Source organism: Mesocricetus auratus, unplaced genomic scaffold (assembly GCF_017639785.1).
Source record: "Mesocricetus auratus isolate SY011 unplaced genomic scaffold, BCM_Maur_2.0 Super-Scaffold_4256, whole genome shotgun sequence".
NCBI classification, from domain to species: domain Eukaryota; kingdom Metazoa; phylum Chordata; class Mammalia; order Rodentia; family Cricetidae; genus Mesocricetus; species Mesocricetus auratus.
In genome coordinates this window covers 120,876,696-120,897,500 of record NW_024429182.1, presented here as the reverse complement: position 1 = coordinate 120,897,500, position 20,805 = coordinate 120,876,696, and positions in this window count along the sequence as shown.

Here is a 20,805-nt window from a genome sequence, read left to right as displayed (position 1 = left end):
TCAGGAACAAAACAAGGCTGTCCACTCTCTCCATACCTTTTCAACATGGTACTTGAAGTTCTAGCTATTGCCATACGACGACAAAGGGGGATCAAGGGGATACAAATTGGGAAGGAAGAGGTCAAACTTTCACTGTTTGCAGACGATATGATAGTTTACATCAGTGACCCAAAGAACTCTACCAGGGAACTCTTACAACTGATTAACACCTTCAGCAAAGTGGCAGGCTACAAGATCAACTCAAGAAAATCAGTAGCCCTACTATATACAGATGATAAAAGGGCTGAAAGAGAAATCAGAGAAACATCACCCTTTACAATTGCCACAAACAACATAAATTACCTTGGGGTAATGCTAACCAAACAAGTGAAAGACCTGTATCGTAAGAACTTTGAATCTTTAAAGAAAGAAATTAAAGAAGCCCTCAGAAAATGGAAAGATCTCCCATGCTCTTGGATAGGTAGGATCAACGTAGTAAAAATGGCAATCCTGCCAAAAGCAATCTACAGATTCAATGCAATCCCCATTAAAATCCCAGCACAGTTCTTCACAGACCTTGAAAGAACAATAATCAATTTTGTATGGAAAAACAAAAGACCCAGGATAGCCAAAACAACCCTGTTCAACAAGGCAACGTCCGGAGGCATCACCATCCCTGACCTCAAGCTCTATTATAGAGCTATAGTCCTGAAAACAGCTTGGTATTGGCACAAAAATAGACAGGTAGACCAATGGAATCGAATTGAAAACCCCGATATTAACCCACACACGTACGAACATCTGATCTTTGACAAAGAAGCTAAAAATATACAATGGAATAAAGAAAGCATCTTCAACAAATGGTGCTGGCATAACTGGAGACTGGCATGTAGAAGAATGCGGATCGATCCATGTCTATCGCCATGCACAAAACTTAAGTCCAAATGGATCAAAGACCTCAACATAAATCCAGCCACACTGAACCTCTTAGAAGAGAAAGTGGGTGGTACCCTTGAACGAATTGGTACAGGAGACAGCTTCCTGAACATAACACCAGTAGCACAGGCAGTAAGATCAACAATTAATAAATGGGACCTACTGAAACTGAGAAGCTTCTGTAAGGCAAAGGACACAGTCAGCAAGACAAAAAGGCAGCCCACAGAATGGGAAAAAATATTCACTAATCCCACATCGGACAGAGGGTTGATCTCCAAAATTTACAAAGAACTCAAGAAGCAAGTCTCCAAAACAGCAAAGGACCCTATTAAAAAGTGGGCTGCAGAACTAAATAGAGAGTTTTCAATAGAGGAGTCTAAAATGGCTGAGAGGCACTTGAGAAAGTGCTCAACATCCTTAGCCATCCGGGAAATGCAAATCAAAGCAACTCTGAGATACCATCTCACTCCTGTCAGAATGGCTAAAATCAAAAACACCAATGACAATTTATGCTGGAGAGGGTGTGGTGAAAGGGGGACACTCCTCCATTGCTGGTGGGAGTGCCAACTGGTTCAGCCACTTTGGAAAGCAGTATGGAGATTCCTCAGAAAAATGGGAATAAACCTACCACAAGACCCAGCAACTGCACTCTTAGGCATATATCCAAAAGATGCCCATTCATATAACAAAGATGTCTGTTCCACTATGTTCATAGCAGCTTTATTTGTAATAGCCAGAACTTGGAAGCAATCTAGATGTCCCTCACCCGAAGAGTGGATAGAGAAAATGTGGTACATCTACACAATGGAGTACTATTCAGCAGAAAAAAATAACGGAATCATGAGATTCGCAGGCAAATGGATGACACTAGAAGAAACCATCCTGAGTGAGGTAACCCAGTCACAAAAAGAGAAACATGGCATGTACTCTCTCATATATGGATTTTAGACATAGATCTGGGGAGTGCCAGCCTACAATCCTATGGCCAGAGAGTCTGGGAAACAGAAACTACATTTAGTGGCTGGTTAAGTACTGAGCTGAACTCAAGAAAGCCAGTATCAGAGAGGGAGGACTGATGATCAAAGGGATTAAGACTGGGCTGGTTTAACCCCCAGAAACAGCTGACCAGACAAAGGTTAACTCTAGAATCCCAGGCATCAGCATGGGACTGATCAAGACCCCCTGAATCTGGGTGTCAGTGAGGAGGCCTAGGTAATCTATTGAGCCTTGGGCAGCAGATCAGTACCCATACCAAGTATACACACGAACTTTGGACTCCCATAGAACAATGTGAGGTGCACTCTCACCCTGAACTCTTGGGAAAGGGTCTAGGCCCTGCCCTATATGAAATGACAGACTATGGACACCCCCGTGGAGGGCCTCACCCTCCCTGGGGGAATGAGGGGATAACGGGGGGGGGGGGGGGGGATGCGGGGAGGGCACGGGAGGAGGGGAGGGAAAGGGAGAGGGACCTCGTACTGACTTGTGAAGCAACCTTGTTTCTTATCTAAATTTAAAATGGAAAATAAAAAATATTAATAAAAAAAAGATGAAAAAAATAATAATAAATAAAAATAAAGCCTCTTTGTTTCATTGGCAGAGAAAGTTTTGAATCCCATGGACTAGTCTCATCTGTCCTGACATTTCTTCTCTCCTTCAGCCTTTTCCCCAACACATTGATTCTTTGTATTTTATTCTCAGACATATCGTTTAATTAGCTAATCTGGATTTTGATTCACCCGTATTAAAAGCCATCTTTTTTTTGAGCTCACAAAACCCCCTTATGTGAAATAAATGGCATTATGTCCAAAAGAATGGTGTCAGATTGTCTTTTACTTTGAAAGAATAGGAGGTAATTAGTTTGATATATATTTTTCATACATGAATGTTAATGCCATTTTCACAGCAGAAAGAAAGGTGAATGGCTGTGCCCAGGCACTGCTCCTGGATTTTGTGGTTCTGACATTAGAGAAGGGCTTTTGGAGAAGTGAAACAGGCTAAAAGGGCCTCAGCTGACAATGTGGGCAAGCAGTATTCTTAATACTTTAACCAAATCTAACAAAGTTCACAATTCATTGAGCGTTTCTGAAAAGCTGCCAAGAGGGATATTTTCAATAGATTGGTGGAATGAGGAATCAAATGTATATTATTTTGGAAGAGATTGGAGTTTAATACAGCCTTTGCCCAGGTTAAATTTATATCAATAAAATGCCAGGTGGAGAATGGGACCATTTAATTTCCAGCCCACAGAGGACACATAACATCTCTAGAAAGGATGAAGGCAACGTGGGCTACCCTCTTTAGGCCTCTGTGTTCCTTTTCAAAAGCAGCCTGGGAAATTTCTGCCATCCTTTGGAGTTTGAGGCAGCGGCAAAGCTGTGGTCAGATGTGATGGATTGCACAGCCAATTTGCTTGAAGTTTGTGGTTCATTAATCCAGCTTCTTTGAATTTCAAAGGACCGGAGTGATGTCATTTGGTATGTAGATCATAGAGAATTAATGGTGTTTCTTGGTCAGAAGTGAATGCGGAGACAATGAGACCCAGAAGAAAGGGATGGGTGATGATGGCTGAGGAGCAGTGAGTTCGGTTTCCAAGAGCAAAGCCCCTGTGGCCCTTCAGATCCTCCAGCCCTCCTGCCTCACCCCTCCCCACACTGAGGGAGGTTGGCTTTGAGGGGTTGCCCTGCATCTTGTGAGAGAAGACAGAGCCGCTTCTGTGAGCAGAGCATCTTAAGTCCTGTCTGTCACATTCAGTGCCGCAGACCTGCCTTGTGTCTGTCCCCAGGTCCTCAGCCCACCACGCCTTCTGTGCCAGGAGTTTTCAAAGTGCGGTTGGTATGATGGGAGCCCTGCCTATTTGGGTGCGACTCTTCCATGCATGCTTCCCACGCTGGGACCCAGGCGCAGTGGCAGAAGGGAGACTGAATCACTGCCAAAGATACAGGCTGGGAAAGCGGGCTCAGAGCAGGTTCTGGGAAAGATCCAACGGGACGAGTGAATGGGTGTCTGATGAGCATCCCAGCTGCTAAGCTGGGAGCTAGCTGCAGTCTCATAGGTCATTGGATCTCCACAGCAGTTACCTGTGACACTAACAGAAGTGGAGTTCTTGGCACGAAATGGCCACACAACGATGACTTCTCGAGTAAAAACTATGTGAAACAACAACAAAAGCCTCCACAATAGCTCAGCTAGATGGTGACAGTGTGCTTTTAAACTGAGGAAAAAGATTTAAAGCTGCGCTCGGGACAGCAGGAGGATTCTGTTCTTTGTGCCCCTGTGAACTGCTAACAATGCTCTTCAGATGTTATTTCTCCGTGCGCCATCACGGAAGCACCGGACTCTGCAAGCACCTGAAACATTGTTTAAGTGATTCATTGATCACACAGGTGAAAGGCGGCTGGCATCCCAGCAGGACCGTCATCTTGCATGAGGAGGGGGGAGGGTTTATTCATAAGCACACTATCCATGGCACAGGGTGAGCCATGCCATCTACACTGTGTAAGAAAGTTGAAGTGTATCATCTATTACAAAAAGGTGACGAGCTGGGCCGTGGTGGTACAAACGTTTGAACCCAGCACTGGGGAGGCAGATACAGGCTGAGGGAGGCTGATCTCTTGAGTTCTAAGCTAGCCTGGTCTACAGAGTGAGTTCCAGGACAGCCAGGGCGACACAGAGAAACACTGTCTCAAAACAACAACAATAAAAAATGGTGATGAGCTTTTGCAGAATAATTTTCCCTTTGTAAATCTTAAGTTTGTCTTAAAGTCCTTGAAACACAGCATTAGGATTCAAAATACACTAGTGTTTACTGGGTAACAATATAATCTGGCAGAGTGAACCACTTTCAGTGCAGGCGGTGGTTCTATTTCATACTAATAGTCAGATCTAATGTCCATGGTAGTTTTTGTTGCCTGTAGGTTTATTAATTTTTGAGTGTTCTTTTAATTTGAAAACATGTTCTATGGCTCCCTCTAACAGTAACTAGGCGTTTACTTTAAACACATTTAGGACGGGACAGCTGTACTTCAAGATAGAATAATGGTAAATTTGTAAAAAATATGTCAATTTTTATGCATTCTCATTTCGGTCTCTTATGTGGAAGTTGTCACTAAAAAAGTTTGTCAATAAACTGTAGATTTCAGTTTCTCCAAAGAGCAAAGCCTTGGAAAGAAACTGGCCTCTGCATTCCTTCTCCCTGGGCTCCATCTTTCTCCATGCAGAGCAAACCTGCGTGGTTGTATTTCTTTTATTGAGACTTTCATACAGGGTTATAATACAGTTCAATCACACTAACCCTCTATTCCCTTCTCTCTAATCCATCCCTTATCTCCACCACCATTTTTATTCTTGTATTTTATAAGGTATAATGTTGTAATACACATGCATGTTTGGAGGAGTCATAAGTACTACCTGTTATCTTGGTATACATATCCTTCTGGTCTTGTCACTGTTACTTTATGCTGCCCAGGGAAGGTGTAGGGGCCACTCCCGAGTGCTGCAGCTGATGGGGGGCAGGGACAGCTCTTTCAAGCTTATGACCTCAGGGTCAGCTCTCCCACCTGCCTCAGAGTTGATGGGGGAAGGGCAGCTCTCCCTGGCCATGTTGAGCACTCCACAGTCCCTTAGTCTTTATGTATGGTCAACCAGCTGGGAATATTTGAAAAAAACAGTCTCATTTCTGGACTGGACCTGGGAGTACTGAGAAGGTAGAAAGTATCTGAGTGTTTTCAACAAGCAAAAAAGAAAACAAAGCTTCCATGAAGGGACTTTATTTAATTTCATTTTACATTCCAATAACAGTTCTCCCTCTAACCCCTCCTCCTACCCCCTTCACCTCCCCCATCCCATCCCCCATTTACTCCTCTCAAAGGGTAAGGACTCCCTTAGGGAGTCAACAAGGACTGGCCCATTAAGTTGAGGCAACACAGGGCCCCTCCCCACTTTGCTAAGCTGAGCATGGCATCCCAACATAGGGAATGGGCTCAAACAAACTAGCTCATGCACCAAGGGTAGATCCTGGTCCTACTGCCAGGGGTCTCTCAGATAGACCAAGCTACACAACTCTCTCCCACATGCAGAGGACCTAGTTTGGTCCCATGGAGTCTCCACAGCTGTTGCTGTGTAGAGTTCATGACTTCCCACAAGCTTGGATGGGATTTTTAAATGTACAAAGTGCATAGAAAATAGAAAGACCTTATACAAACTAACTAAAAGGCAACAAAATCAACAAAATCAGAAATGAAAAGGGAGACATAACAGCAGACTCTGAAGAAATCCAGAAAATCATTAGGTCACACTTCAAAAACCTGTGCTGCACAAAATTTGAAACTCTAAAAGAAATGAACAAATTTCTTGGTATATACCACTTGTTAAATCATGATCAGATAAACAATTTAAAGAGACCAGTAAACCCTAAGGAAATAGAAGCAGTAATTAAAAGTCTCCTAACCAAAAAAAGCCCAGGGCAGACAGTTTTTTTTTGAGAGTGAAATCTTTTCTTTATTAAGAAATATGATAGTGTCTTGCCTCAAGAGTTGATGAAAAGCAAGCCTATAGCCTACTGTACAATCATGACATTCAAATTTGGAGGAATTTGTAAAATTCAGTCATTCAAGAAGATGGAAAATGCATTGGTTTTTCTTAGACAAAGTGACATTGCCACAAAGGTGGCAAAATATCCAGGAGACCACTAAAATGGTATAAATAAGATTCATGAATTCCAAACTAGTAAAATCTACTCAACAAATAAGTATAACAGAATTTTTAGAGCCCACGGAACACAATCAAGAAGGGAGAGATAATGGGGCAGAGAGAAATTTGGGTAAATGAGACAAGGCAGAAATAACCCCAAATATTAAAAAGTACAATAAATATAAATGACCCTAAATAGCCAATTAAGTGTCCCACCACTAAGTGTATTTAACATGCCTTAGAGCAAAAATCAGAAAAAGACAGAGACAGAAATTGCTCGGTTATTCTTACTGATGGCATAGCTTGGTGTGGGGGATGGTTGAACATAATACCTACAAAGGACACCATGTCTATAGCTGTCAATCCTGATGTCAAAATGCCTACAAGACTCACAACATCTTTCTCTTACCAGTCTTTAGGGTAGAAGCAACTGGAAGTCGCCATTGATACCTCCTTTGAGGCTGTATTGCTCTCTTTTCTCTCTTTTTAAATTTATTCTGTATATTTTTTATATCATGTATCTTGAGCTCATTCATTTCCCTGTCCCTTTGTATCTACCTTCTGTCCCTACAACCCCCGCCCCATAAAACAAAATTTAAGAGACGGTTAAAACGAGGGGAAATATTAAAAATCCCATCATGTAAGGTGCAGTGTGACACAGTGAGTTACACAGTAAACCCCTTTGTCCACATATCTTTACTTTCAGTGTTCATTGCAAAGAGTCATTGGTCTGGGTTGAGGCCTCTGGTTTCTATTACACTATTGAAGCTGGGCTCTCACTGGGTGGGTCTCTTCTTGGGTATCCTGTTGTTGCCCTGTGATGTGGAGATCCTGCAACTTTGGGTCTGTGGGTCAGGTCCTTCAAATGCTCCAGCAGATCATAGAAGAGGTGGATGTTGGTGTGGGCCAAGTCATAACCTTGGTTCTGGACTTAGGCTGCTGCTGGGTTGATCTGCCTGCCCTGTCTCCCCTGTCCTCACCACCAGGGTGAGCTCTCCAGCACTGGCTTGGCTAATTCATTGCTTGCAGCAATGAGCTCAGGGTGGGGCCGGTTCTCCTGCTTTCCTGTCCTCAGGGTCTGCTCTCCTGAGCCTATACCTTCAAGGCCAGCTCCATTGTGTCACCCCTTTGATGTGCGAGGGGGGCACTCTCCTGGGTGCTGCAGCTGGTGAGGGTCAGGGACAGCTCTCCTGCTCTATTGACCCTGTGGCCAGGTCCTCTCCCTGACTCAGGCATTGTTAAATGGTGTTGAGCGGAACACATCTCTGTAGAGAGAAGACTTTTCCTTGTCTGCCGCTTTGGTTTATCCCCCTCCAGTCTCCTGGGCTCTGTCGCATTGTAGTCCCCAAATAACACACAAGACGCTGTATTAATTATGAAGCTGTTGGCCTTGCTTGTTTCTTACTGGTTAGCTCTGACTTAAGTATTTATCCGATAATTGCTAATCTAAGTAATTCTCTTACCGGAGAAGTTTCCTGGCTTCTTATCCCTATGGCGGTTACATCTTGACTGCCTGTGTTTCTCCTATCCAGAGTCCTCCTGGACTCCTAGTCCCACTTATCTTGCTTCCCTATTGGCCAACAGTGTTTTATTGACATATACACAGGACTTCCCCCATCACATCTCTCCTGGGCCCATGCTGTCATATGTCAGATGAGTAATGAGACCATCTCTCCTTTACTCACAACTTCAGAGCTGGTTCACACTTATCTTCAACTACACAGCTACCTCTCCACTGTGCTGTCTAGGTGAGGAGCAGGGCCCATTTTCCTGAGTACTCAGCTGGTAAGGTGGAGGGTCAGCTTTCTCATGTGTTGTAGGCAGCAAGTGTGGGGGGACATCTCTCACTCACTTACACTGTGGCTGAGAGACAACTTGTGGGGACAGCTCTCCCATGCTTACAACTTCGGGACTGGGCCACTCATACCTTCTACAACAGGATTGGCTCTATTGTATTAACCTGGTGAGTTGCAGAACCTGCTCTCCAAAGTGTTGCAGCTGGTGGGAGGCTGGGAAAGCTCTACCACTCTTGTAATTTCAGGGCCAGTTCTCCCACCTGCCTTAGGCATTGGTGGGTTGGGGGAGGAGGGCAGCAATCCCTGCTCATGCTGCTACAAGACAGCTAAGTATTAGGAACAGTTCTCCCATGCTCACAACTTCAGGGCTGGCCCACCCACAGCTCCACCAACATGGTTGACTCTATTGTGATAGGAGCAGACAGTTTTAATGCAGAATTCTACCAGATTTTTAAAGAAGAGCTAATACCAATACTCTTCCAATCATTCCACAAATTAGAAACAAGGAACATTGCCAAATTATTTCTTTGAGGCTGCAGTCACCCTGATACCCAAACCACACAAAGATGCAACAAAGAAAGAGAATTACAGACCAAACTGAATCCAAGGACACATCATAAAGATCATCGCCATGACCAGGAAGGCGTCATCCCAGAGATGCAGGAGTAGCTCAGCATACAAAAATCTGTCAATGTAATCCACCAAAGTGAAAAAGAAAAATCACATGATCATCTCATTAGATGCTGAAAAAGTCTTTGACAAAATCCAGCACCCCTTCATGATAAAAGTCTTGGAGAGACCAGGGATACAAGGAACTTACATAAACATAATAATGACAATAAACAGCAAGCCAACAGCCAACATCATCTAAATGGAGAGAAACTCAAAGTGATTCCGCAAAAATCAGGAACAAGACAAGGCTGTCCACTTTCTCCTTATCTATTCAATGTAGCACTCGAAGTCCTTGCTAGAACAATAAGACAACAAAAGAAGATCAAGGGGGTGCAAGTTAGAATGGAAGAAATCAAAGTACCGATGATATGATAGTATACATAAGTGACCCCCCAAAATTCTACCAGGGAACTCCTACAGCTGACAAGCACCTTTAGTCAAGTGGCCAAATACAAGATTAACAGATTAACACACACACACACACACACACACACACATACACACTGCAGCCTTCCTATATACAAATAATGAATAGACCGAGAAAGAAATCAGAGAATGAACACCCTTTACAATAGTCTCAAATAATATAAAATATCTTGGTATAACTCTAACCAAGCAAGTGAAAGACCTTTATGACGAGAGCTTCAATGCTTTGAAGAAAGAAATTGAAGAAGATATAAGAAGATGGAAAGATCTCCTATGCTCATGGATCTGTAGGATTAATTTAGTAAAAATGACCATCTTACCAAAAGCAATCTACAGATTCAATGCAATCCCCATTAAAATCCTAACACAATTCTTTGAAGATCTTGAAAAGGGGGAGAGTAGTGAAAGAGACTACTGGAAGGGAGGGCTTTTCGTAGTCAGGTGAAAAATGTGACACAAGGGACTCTCCCAGGAATCTACAAGGAGGACCTCAGTTAAAACTCCAAGCAATAGCAGATAAGTAGCCTGAACTGGTCATCTCTTGGGACCAGACTGGAGACTAACCCAATTGTCATCAGCGAGGCTTCATCCAGCAACTGATGGAAACAGATGCAGACCCACAGCCAAACATTAGGTGGAGTTTAGGGAATCCTGCAGAAGAGGGGGATAAAAGATTGTAGGAGTCAGAGAGGTCAAGGACACCACAAGAAAACTCACAGAATCAACTAACCTGGCCTCATAGGGACTCATAGAGACTGAACCAACAACCAGGAAACCTGCATGGGACTGACCTAGATACTCTACATATATGTTACAGTTTAGTAGTTTGATCCTATTGTAGGACTCCGTAACAGTGGGAACAGGGACTATCTCCAACTCTTTCACAGGCTTTTGGGACCCAGTTCCTCATACTGGGTCTCCTTGCCCAGCCTTAATACATGGGGAGGTGCTTAGTATTACTGCAACTTGATATGCCATGTTTTGTTGATACTCATCGGAGACCTGCCCTTTCCTCAACAGAAACAGAGGAGTGGATTGGGGGTAGAAACAGAGTGGGGTGGGGAAGAGGGAACGAGAGGAAAGGAGGGAAAACTGCAACCAGGATATAAAATAAGTAATTAACAGATAAATAAGTAAATAAATTTATTAAAAGGTATGATTATGACGTGTTCTTTATTAATAATTTTAGTTAATATATAAAATAGGTGGTCCATCAGGAGACTTTCATACATGATATATAATTGTACCTTGCCCTTATTTGTCCCCTTGCCCCCCATCCTTTTGTATTTGAATCTAGATTCTGCACCTGAGAGAACACAGTCAACATTTGTCCTTCTGTCACCCTTTTATCCTCTCTTGTTCCCCGCTCTCTGTTTTGACTTCTTTCTCCCATCTCATCATTCCCCTTATACCTTTATGGTAGAGTATATTTTAAGGTGTGTGACTTTTGTTTATGCTGCACTTGTTTAACTCTGCCAAGCTGTGTTACTGTGCCTGTCTAAAACACCCGATGGGCTAATAAAGAGCTGAACGTCCAGTAGTGAGCCAGGAGCAAGGATAGGTGGTGCTGGCAGGCAGAGAGGGCAAACAGGAGAAATGAGGAAAAGGAGGAGCAAGAGAATAGGAGAGGACGACTTCAGGGGCCAGCACCGCCATCCATCCAGTCATGGAGTAAGAGTGGAAGTAAGATATACAGAAGTAAGAAAGATAAAAGCCCAGAGGCTAAAGGTAGATGGGATAATTTAGATTAAGAAAAGCTGGCAAGAAACAGGCCACGCTAAGGCCAGGCATTCATCAGTATGAATAAGCCTCTGTGTGATATATTGGGGAGCTGGGTGGTGGCCCCCTGTGGTGATATCTTGCTTGTACAAATAAAGCCTGTCTGAAGGTCAGAGAATGGAGCTTGCTGCTAGCTGACCATAGAGGTCTGGAGGTTTGTACAGACAGACAGGAAGTGAAATAGCAGGGCAGAAACAGGATATAAGCAGGAAGAAACAGGAATTTACTCTCTTGTCTGCTGACATGCTAAGGAGGTAGGGTGTATGCTCCTTCTCTCTGATCTCTCAGCACTTTCCTCCACATCTGACTCTGGGTTTTTATTACTTAGGTCAATTAAAAACTCCATTTGCAGGACCCTCAAAAGAACTAAAAAAACAAAACAGTAAAACAACACTTTTTCCTCTCTGTTTACATATAGGGGAGAAAACAAAATATCAGTTTGAGTTTCACTTATTTGGTTTCTAAAGGCATAGACACATCCCTGAGATGAAGTGGTCTTTCTGCTCTGTGACTTTAGAAACCAGTTGTGGTGGTCTTTCAGGCATTGCAACATTGTGGCCATGATGAGGGTGGAATTTAACCATGGAGCACAACCTTGACTTCCCTGGCTGGATTTGGGTGGGGACTGGACCAGATATCTCTATCAGGACTGAACAGGCACATTCCTGCTTCTAGAAGCTGATTGCTCCTGGAACAATCCATCTTGTGGCTGCAAAAACAGCAGTGGAATTTTTTGAGATTGTTATAAAAAGAAGTTATTTTGTTATCGAAAGGTAACAAAAATGTTTCAGGGAGGGGAATACTGGCAACCTGATGTGAAGGCTGCATTTGTAGTAGAAGTGTAGATGGAGGAGCAGGCAGAGAGTTAAGTAGAAGTGAAAGAAGTGAGTTAGAGGGTCCAGCTCAGGGTAGAAGAAAGCAAGGATACATGGCTGGCTCTATGAGTCTGAGGAGGACAAGTATGTTAGGGCCATGATTATTTGACTCACGAGGTAACAGTGGGATCTGGCTATTGATGCCTATTCTGGAAATGTGACTTAATTTCATTTCCCAGTGTTTCCAGAGAAGCAAGAAGGCCATAGATAATCCATGCAGACCCTGTGATGCAAGGATAGGCCTAGGAGCATGCGTGAGACTTCCAGAATAAATTCTGATTATCCCAGGCAGAGGACAGATTCTCATAATGTTGATATATACACTGTTTCATATAGAAATATGCGTTCCAGATATTATGTTCCTATTCCAAAAGAATTAGACCTTTTCTCTTGAAATATATTGATATTATTTAAAAATATTTCTTTTATTTTTGAGGTTATAATATGTAGACAAAGGCAATGCATTCCTCTCTCCTTCTACCTTTACAGAGTCTCGTCTGTAGTTTATCAGAGGGAGCAGAAAGTCAAGGAATTTCTCAGAAACACTGTGCAGCCTAACCAAGAGGGATACACTGGAAAGACATTGCACTCGTTTTGAAATGTAGGAGGTAGGGAGTAGTTTGATGTTCTGGGCTGGAGGGAGGATAGGGACCCAAAGTGGGAGAGCTGGGACTGACTTGCACCACTCAGGGAGACCACAGGATACCTTGGACCTCTGTGGCCACACTAAACATCTTTCACCGAAATAGATGCTTCTCACTGTAAAGACTTGTCCTGCTGGCTGTTTGATATATAAGTAGCTAAACTTTGTGAGAAATGGGAAAACAGACTTTAAAATGGAGTAATTAGCAGGGAAGTTTGGGGGCATTGGCTTATTTATGCTGCATGGTCATTCACTCATTCAGGGGCTATTTGTGGCTCTGGGGTAAAGTTGTGCTACGGCTTCAGCTTTTTAGGGCATTGTCCAACATTACACAGGGCAACAGCTGCATCCTTGGGTGTCCTGGTTGCAAACAGCTAATTGTTACACATCTCTTAGTGCTGTAGACTGTGGCTGGCAGATTTTTGGCTTCCGCCATGTGGGTACCTTCCTGTCATGGTATCTTTGACTCTTGGCTACTGAAGATATCTTCCTTAGCACACTTGGGCTCTGCTAAAGATATACCTGGGCAAGCACAACTCTCATTTGTCTATTTAAAGTCACCCCCATTAACTCTGAAATTGGGACATCTACTATTTGGGGATCTATCACTATGTATACTGAGGAGTTCACGGAAGGAACTGGGTAGCTCCGAGGGGGCCATAGGACAGAGAAGAGCTAACAAATGCTCAGCAGCCTTAGCCATGATGTGTGACTCGATGTCATCTTTGAGATCAAGTGAATAAAATATGCCCGCAACAGGCATGAGAAAGTCCCTGAGGATGGTCACAGGGAAGGCTGGACCAGCAGGGTCTTTGACAGTCAGGAGTCTAACTCCAGGTACTGAGAGCCTTCAGGGTAAACGGCAGCTCTGAGCCCCAGGACCAAGATGACAGAACCTGCCAAAAGCCGGGCATGCCAGCGCAGACATCAATGTGCTCCCCGGGAGCATGCTGCCATTCATAATCTTTGTTCTTTGATCACTGCTTAATGGAAGAGAAACCCAGTGCATCTGCAGTCTCAGCCGGGACCCGGAGCTCTGTCTGACAGGCAAGCCCAAAAGGCCACAAGCCCAGCTAGCTCTGCAAAGAACACAGCTTGCATCACCAGCAGATTCTACTCGTCAGCCAAGGGCGGTGGATCGTTTTCTAGCCTTTTTACAGAAACAAGTCCTGATAACTTCATCTAATGTCTCACTCTGTGTTCCTGCCACAGGGGGAGGTGGGAGGTGATTGGGGAGTTCCAGGACTTGCTTGGTTTGGCCTGTGACAAATAGTGGAATCTTCTTACTCCAGGAAACCTAAGCTCTAGACCCAGCTGGGGCTCTTGAGGCAAAGCTTTCATCTTGAAAAAAAAAAAGTCTTCTCCGAGGATTTAGTAAGTTAATCTATACAGTTGCCAAGGTAATGAAGACACAGCCTCCAGGCACTCAGAATTCCCACAGAAAACTAGCATGGGGTGTGGGTGGGTGTTTAAGACAATGACTGTTTTTTTGTTTTGTTTTTTTGAGGGGTGTGTTCTTCCTAGTTGTGACAGCCAGCTTCAGAGCATGGCAGGAAAGACAGATGATGCCGCCTGGGGACTGGTACTTTAGATGATCCCCTTTACTGCTTATGATCAAGCCCATCTCCCTACCCTTCCCTAAGATATTCTAATATCTCAGGACCAAGCAGATAGACTCTGTAAATGTATGAATATGAGTGTGTGTGTGTGTGTGTGTGAGTGTGTGTGTGTGTGTGTGTGTGTGTATAGTCATTTCTTCTGCTAATTAGCAGGAAAGGTTAAAGCTTGATTCATGGCATGGGATGCTTAAGACCTGCAGCTCTGAGCTCTAGAGACAAGCCACACAAAGGAGTCCAGACATGTGGGCACCCATCTTCTCACATTGCCAGCCCTGGGGATTCTAACAGGAGGGGCATTGTCACAGAGAATCTTGTGATCCTACCCTGGTACAAGGTGGATGAGTCCATGACTGTACCAGGCTGTTCTCTGAGTCCCCCTCCTGTTCTCCAAGTATGTGGCCATGTGGCCTTACTTGCGCTTTTCCCTGGGATCTGGACATTATCTGGTCTTTCTGACATCTGCCCTTGGTCTTTGTTTCTGGAAGTGCTACTCTCATCTCAGCTCTGCTCCGATAAGTCCCAACCCTATCGTTTTTGCTTGAGGCTACAATAGGATAGTGGCACATTCTTTTGAAAGCCGATTCCCTCCCTTCTCTTCTTCTGCTTGTTCTCTCCTCATTTACGTCCTATTTTACTTGTTTTTTTCCTTCCTCTCTTCTCCTATCCTCTATGGACACCAAGAATGGGGGAGACTACAGGTCTACAAAGTCAAGCGATAGCATGCTTTGTATTTTGAGGCACTTATAATATTCTAGAGTTGACACTAACTTACACTTTCTTTGATGCTTGTCCCGTGCATCCAATCACACCATTCTCTACTTGTTTTACATATTTAAGCTACACTAGCAACAGGCTTGCTACGTTACCACAAGTGGAGACTCAGTCTTTTGCTGGCTTTGGTTCCCAGCATCTGTCTCAGTGATGTGCTCAGGGGTACAGATCAGACTGCTGGTTCCCAGGCCCGCAGTGAGTTCTGAGTTATGTGACTTCTCTAAGTGTACAGCTCAGTGCCTGGCACAAAGCATATCTCAGTGAGCGTTAGCTATTATAATTACTGTGGGTGGAGCAGCTTGGGAAATATTCCTCAGTGCATTTCAAATGTGTTGACAGATGGGCAGAGACAGGAGGTGAAATTCAAACCTGTTGACTTGTTAGTAGAACAGTTCCTTAGTTAGATAACAGCACAAACTCCTAGAGCTGTTTTGTTGTACATTCTTTGGGTGTTTGTTTGTGTGTGTGTGTGTGTGTGTGTGTGTGTGTGTGTGTGTGTGTGTGTGTGTGTGTGAAAGAGAGAGAAAGAGAGTCAGGGAGTGAGTGAGTGAGGAGACCAGGCACAAACCTTGGGTGCCAACCACTTTCTATTTTTGGAGACAAGGTCTTTTGTTGGCTTGTTGTTCAGTCAATTAGTCTAGGCTGGCTGGCGAGCCATGGATCCACCTGAAACTATCTCTCTGAAGTAGGAATTACAAATGAGTGCCATCATATCTGACCTTCTTATATGGACTCTGGGGATTCAATTCAAGTCCTTGTCAGTGTGAGACCAGCAGTTTGCCAACAGAACCTCTTCCCCAGCTCTGTTGGCATCCTTGTGAAAAGTTGATTTCTCTAGAGAACAGGCAGAATTATGAAATCGGATGTAGCTATCCTCAAGTTGGACGTGCTAAGTTGACAGCAAGACGCCATGCCATAAGGCACCATGACACCTAGATGATGTGTGGCTTGTGTTGTCATAGGATCACCAGCAACAGTGGGTGGAACAAGTTGTAGATAAAGCAAACATAATTACTTAATTAATTAATGATTAGTCTGATAGTGCTGCCAGTTACAGCACATAAGGTATTACTGTATGTGTGACATTCCAGCAGAAAGCTGGAATACCTGGTGAAGTCAATCTTGTTTGTTCTGCTGCTTGCAGATGCTCATCTTCCTCACCATGTCTTTATGTCATCTGTTCTCTCCTGCCCAAATTTGCCTTTATTTTAAGCCCAGTGGCTGTAATGGATCAAGTTCCATTCTAATGATTGCATTTGCAGTTGGTTATCCCGACAGGTAATTTTTGTCCAAATGAAGCCATACTTGAAACGTTATCAAATCAGGACCAGGTATTATTCCCCATTTCTCAGAGAAGAGGAACCAGGGCTTAGAGAACCTTGCTACGATATGGTTGATCAAAGAGGTACTAGGAGAAGTTCCTACTGCTCTTGAAAGCCACTGGGCCCCATCAATTTATAGGCAGAGAAGTTGCCCTAATGGATGAGCACAGTACTTGGGTCACTACCTAATCTTGCCTAACCTATGACTTTGACATTCAGGTATTGTGTCTCCTCTTAGGTATCCATGTTTCTTGTACTGATGATTGGATTCCTAACCAGAATCTACTGACAATAATGACACTTATGGCCAACACCTCCATGACTTAAAATTGCTGACCTTCTGTGATTTTTCTGAGCTGTGTATGTGAATGCCATTCTTTTGATAATCCTATGGGTGTAGGTAGATCCATAACTCCTAATGAAATCTCTTAGGGCCAGATTTCTTTCATCACATGTCCTGCTTATTACATAGCATCCCTGTAGGGGAGGAGGCAGCTTCAGGGTCCTAGAGCATAATGTCCAAATAAGTCACGTGACATGGGATCAATAAAGGTAAATGAGAACTTGTTTATTTAGGCCAGATTTTGCTGTTGCTGAATTAAAAAGAAACTGGTATGTGTTGGGGCTTTTCGAATTCTAAATGGGTAAGTGGGTCCCAGATCAGCTCTTGGGTAAAGTCACACAACTGTTTGGAGAGGTGAGCTAGGCTGGGTAAACTCAAGGTCAGTCCTGGGCTAGTGAAGCCTCATGGAAGCCCAAAGCCCTGACCCAGCAGTTGTCTCAAAAGAGGGATATAATGGTAGGATGGTGTTGGGAAAGATTCTGGGGGCAGTGTAACCTGTTGGTTAGGGACCATGTGTATTTCCCAGCCTCTTGAAGCTAGTTGGCTATTTGACTTGTAAACATCCACCCCATGAAGTCTGAAAACCACCAAGTTAAGGGAGATGGCAGAGACATAAGGAATAGTCTGGTTTTAGGTGGTGGTGGTGTCTTAGCTAGGGTACTCATTGCTGTGAAAAGGCACCATGACCACAGTAACTCTTAAAAAGAAAACATTTCATTGGGGTGGTTCCCTTATAGTTTCAGAGGTTCAGTCCACTATCATCATGGTGGGGAACATGGTGGTGTGCAGGCAGTTATGGTGCTGGAGAAGTAGCTAAGAGTCTTGCAGGCAGCAGGAAATCTACCGAGACACGGGAAGGAGGGATCCTGAGCATAGAAAACCTCAAATCCCGCCCACACAGTAAGTACTTCCTCCAAGGAGGCTATACCCACTGTTGTAATCCAGGCACATCCGGCCCCGCCCCTTGGGGAACTAGCAGAGAGCTACCCCTGCATGCGTGGCAGGAAGTACCCTGGCTCTGCACACAGGAGCAGGAAGTACCCTGGCTCTGCACACAGGAGCAAAGGTTCCTTTAAGAGACAAGCTCTGCCCACTCCCACTCTCTGTTTCCATCATTTTTCTGAGGAGGGAGACATATCTCTGTCTGTCTCTCTGTCTCTATTGTCTCTCCCTTCCCCCCACTCCCTTCCCTTCCCCAATAAAACTTCCTTCCTATGTAAGTTTTGCCTGATGGCATATTTGTCCCTCACCCACCGTGAGACCCTTCCGAAGTCCTCCTTGTGCTGTATTCATAAAATCCACCTTAACAAAGTCACACCTCCTAATAGTGCCATTCCGTATGAGATTATGGGGGTTAATTACATTCAAATTACCACATGTGGGGAGTATCTGAAGGTCTCTTTTATGGAATGAAATATACAATTACAAACATAAATTAGGTACAATGTGAATTTTTCATTAGAATGTAGACTCACAACAGATTGCAAACTTTAAAAAAGATGCCTAGTGCATGAAAGGAGGTAGGTGAAGACCTTTCACAGTTTCTGCTCATTTTTTCCGTAAATCTAAAACCACTCAAAAAATTCATTAATTAAAAGAAACTACCAATTAGCTCAGGTATCACACACTCCAGAAAGCATTTTTGCTAATTAACAACCTGCACCCTCTTTAATGTACTTTTTTTAAGTAGGTTTTTTTGTCATGTCTGTAAATTCTTTGATTTCTTTTTCACAAGATAATTATTTAGAGATTTTTTAAAAGGGTGAGACTATAAAAATCATCCGTAAAGATGACAGATACAGTCTTTTTTTTATTTCATTTTACATTCTTAGCCCAGTTTTTCCTCTCATCCCTCCTCCCATCCCTCCTTGCCTCCCTCCCACCTTCACACCCCAGTCCACTCCTTCCAAAGGGTAAGGCCTCCCACGGGGAGTCAACAAAGCCTGGCACATTAAGTTGAGGCAAGTCCAAACCCCTCCCCTCTGCATTAAGGTTGAGCTAGGCATTCCACCATAGGGAATGGGCTCCAAAAAGCCAGCTCATGTACCAGGGATGGATCCTGGTCCTACTGCTAGGGCCCATCACATAGACCAAGCTTCACGAATATCTCCCACATGCAGACGGCCTATTTCCATCCCATGGAGGCTCCATAAACTGATTTCTTATCAGGAAGAGTTTAGGAAATTTCCTTTTTGGCATTTCAGGTCTTCATTGGTGATTTCAAGTAAAATTTTGGGATGGTTGGAGACACCTCTGCCAAGCTCCTTATAACGGTTTTTGTTTAGCCTCCTGTGGGCCTTGGGTGGTGTTGGGGGTGGGGAGAGATGCCAGAGCCCATTGCTTATGATTGCTCCAAGACAGATGGGAGAAGGGAAGAGGACTTTAGACTTAGTTGAGTTCCCAGAGGTCATCTCTCTAGAAGCTTGATGCTTCCAGATCTTCTGCTGTAAGGTCACCTGGACCTTACTTTGAGAGCCGTGCTTTGGCAAGAAGGTCTTTAGCAGCCCTGTTGTCCCTGTCTCAGATTTTCTTCTGGACTTCTAGGTCATTCAGGTCCTGCTAACAAGGCCTCTGTTTTTCGTGTGTGCCTTGCTCAACAACCCAGATTCTTTGAAGACAAGTCCTGGAGTCAGGGGGGTAAATAAAGAGCTTGTCTTGAAAGTATGATGACCCAAGAGTCACTCCCTGAGTACACATGTGGTGGTGTGTGCTAGTAATCTCAGCTCTATGGAAGCGAGGGCAGGAGTATTTCTGGGGCTTGCTGGATAGCCTGTGTAGGCTGACTCATGAGCTTTGGGGGGGTCCCCGCTCAAGGAGTAGGTCATGTTCCTGAGGGTGACACCTGAGATCATCTTCTGTTCTTTACCTGCACATGTGTGCATTTCTCATATGTGTACCCTCAAACAGATGAACACACACACACACACACACACACACACACACACAGTTAAAATAAGGTGGGCCCTGTCTACCTGCCCTTGGATTTCTGAGTGTTCAAAAAGAGTACATATCTATGACCTTAGCACTCAGCTTGGTATCTGTCATGAAACTAGTTCTTGGATAACTGGGATGAGCTATTGTCTCATTCATTTAGTGTCACTAAAAAGGAATATATGCTTTATAAAGGAGAGAAATGGACAACTTATAAAGGAAATACCTTTATCTTCCATAGTCTTTTATTTCTTAGATATCTAGGAATGTGGTTCATGAGTCTGGTGAACACATTTTCGTCCCATGATGGAAGGAGAGATAATCCAGTGAACCCACATGGAAGAGAAAAGAGCTGGAGGCCAGCACTTCTTAAACTAGTGTGGTGGTACACACCCATAATCTCAGCACTGGGGAGGTGGAGGTGGCAAGATGAGGAGTTTGAGATTGTTGTCAAGTACATAGCAAATTAGAGACCAGCCTGGGCTGCATAAGACCCTCTTTCAACACACACAGACTCATACATACACTCACACTCCAGCAGATACAGAGGGCTGCTTTAGTTTTACTGCCAATAATTATCTGGGAAGCCCCCATGCAATATACATCAATGGTTCTGAGCTTGGAAGAGGGAGGTAAGAACTTGTGGGGTTACCTTAGCACTCCCATATTTATTCCATAGGACTACTACAACATACAACCTGTGGCTTAAAAAAGAGAAATGTATTGACTCATAGTCTAGGAGGTTCAAAGTCTGAAATCAGGGTACGCCCTCTGAAACCAATAGGCTGTTCTTTGTTGTCTCTTCCTTTCCCTGGTGTTTTCCCAGCAATCTTGCAGTGTCCATTCCTCTGACTTCCCAGATGCTTTTTTTCCCGTTTTTAAAAATTTAAATTAGAAACAAGCTTCTTTTACATGTCAATCCCAGTTCCCTCTCCCTCCCCTCCTCCCCTGCCCTCCACTGACCCTCTATCCTATCCCTTCTCTGATCGCCAGGGAGGGTGAGTCCTTCCATGGGGGATCTT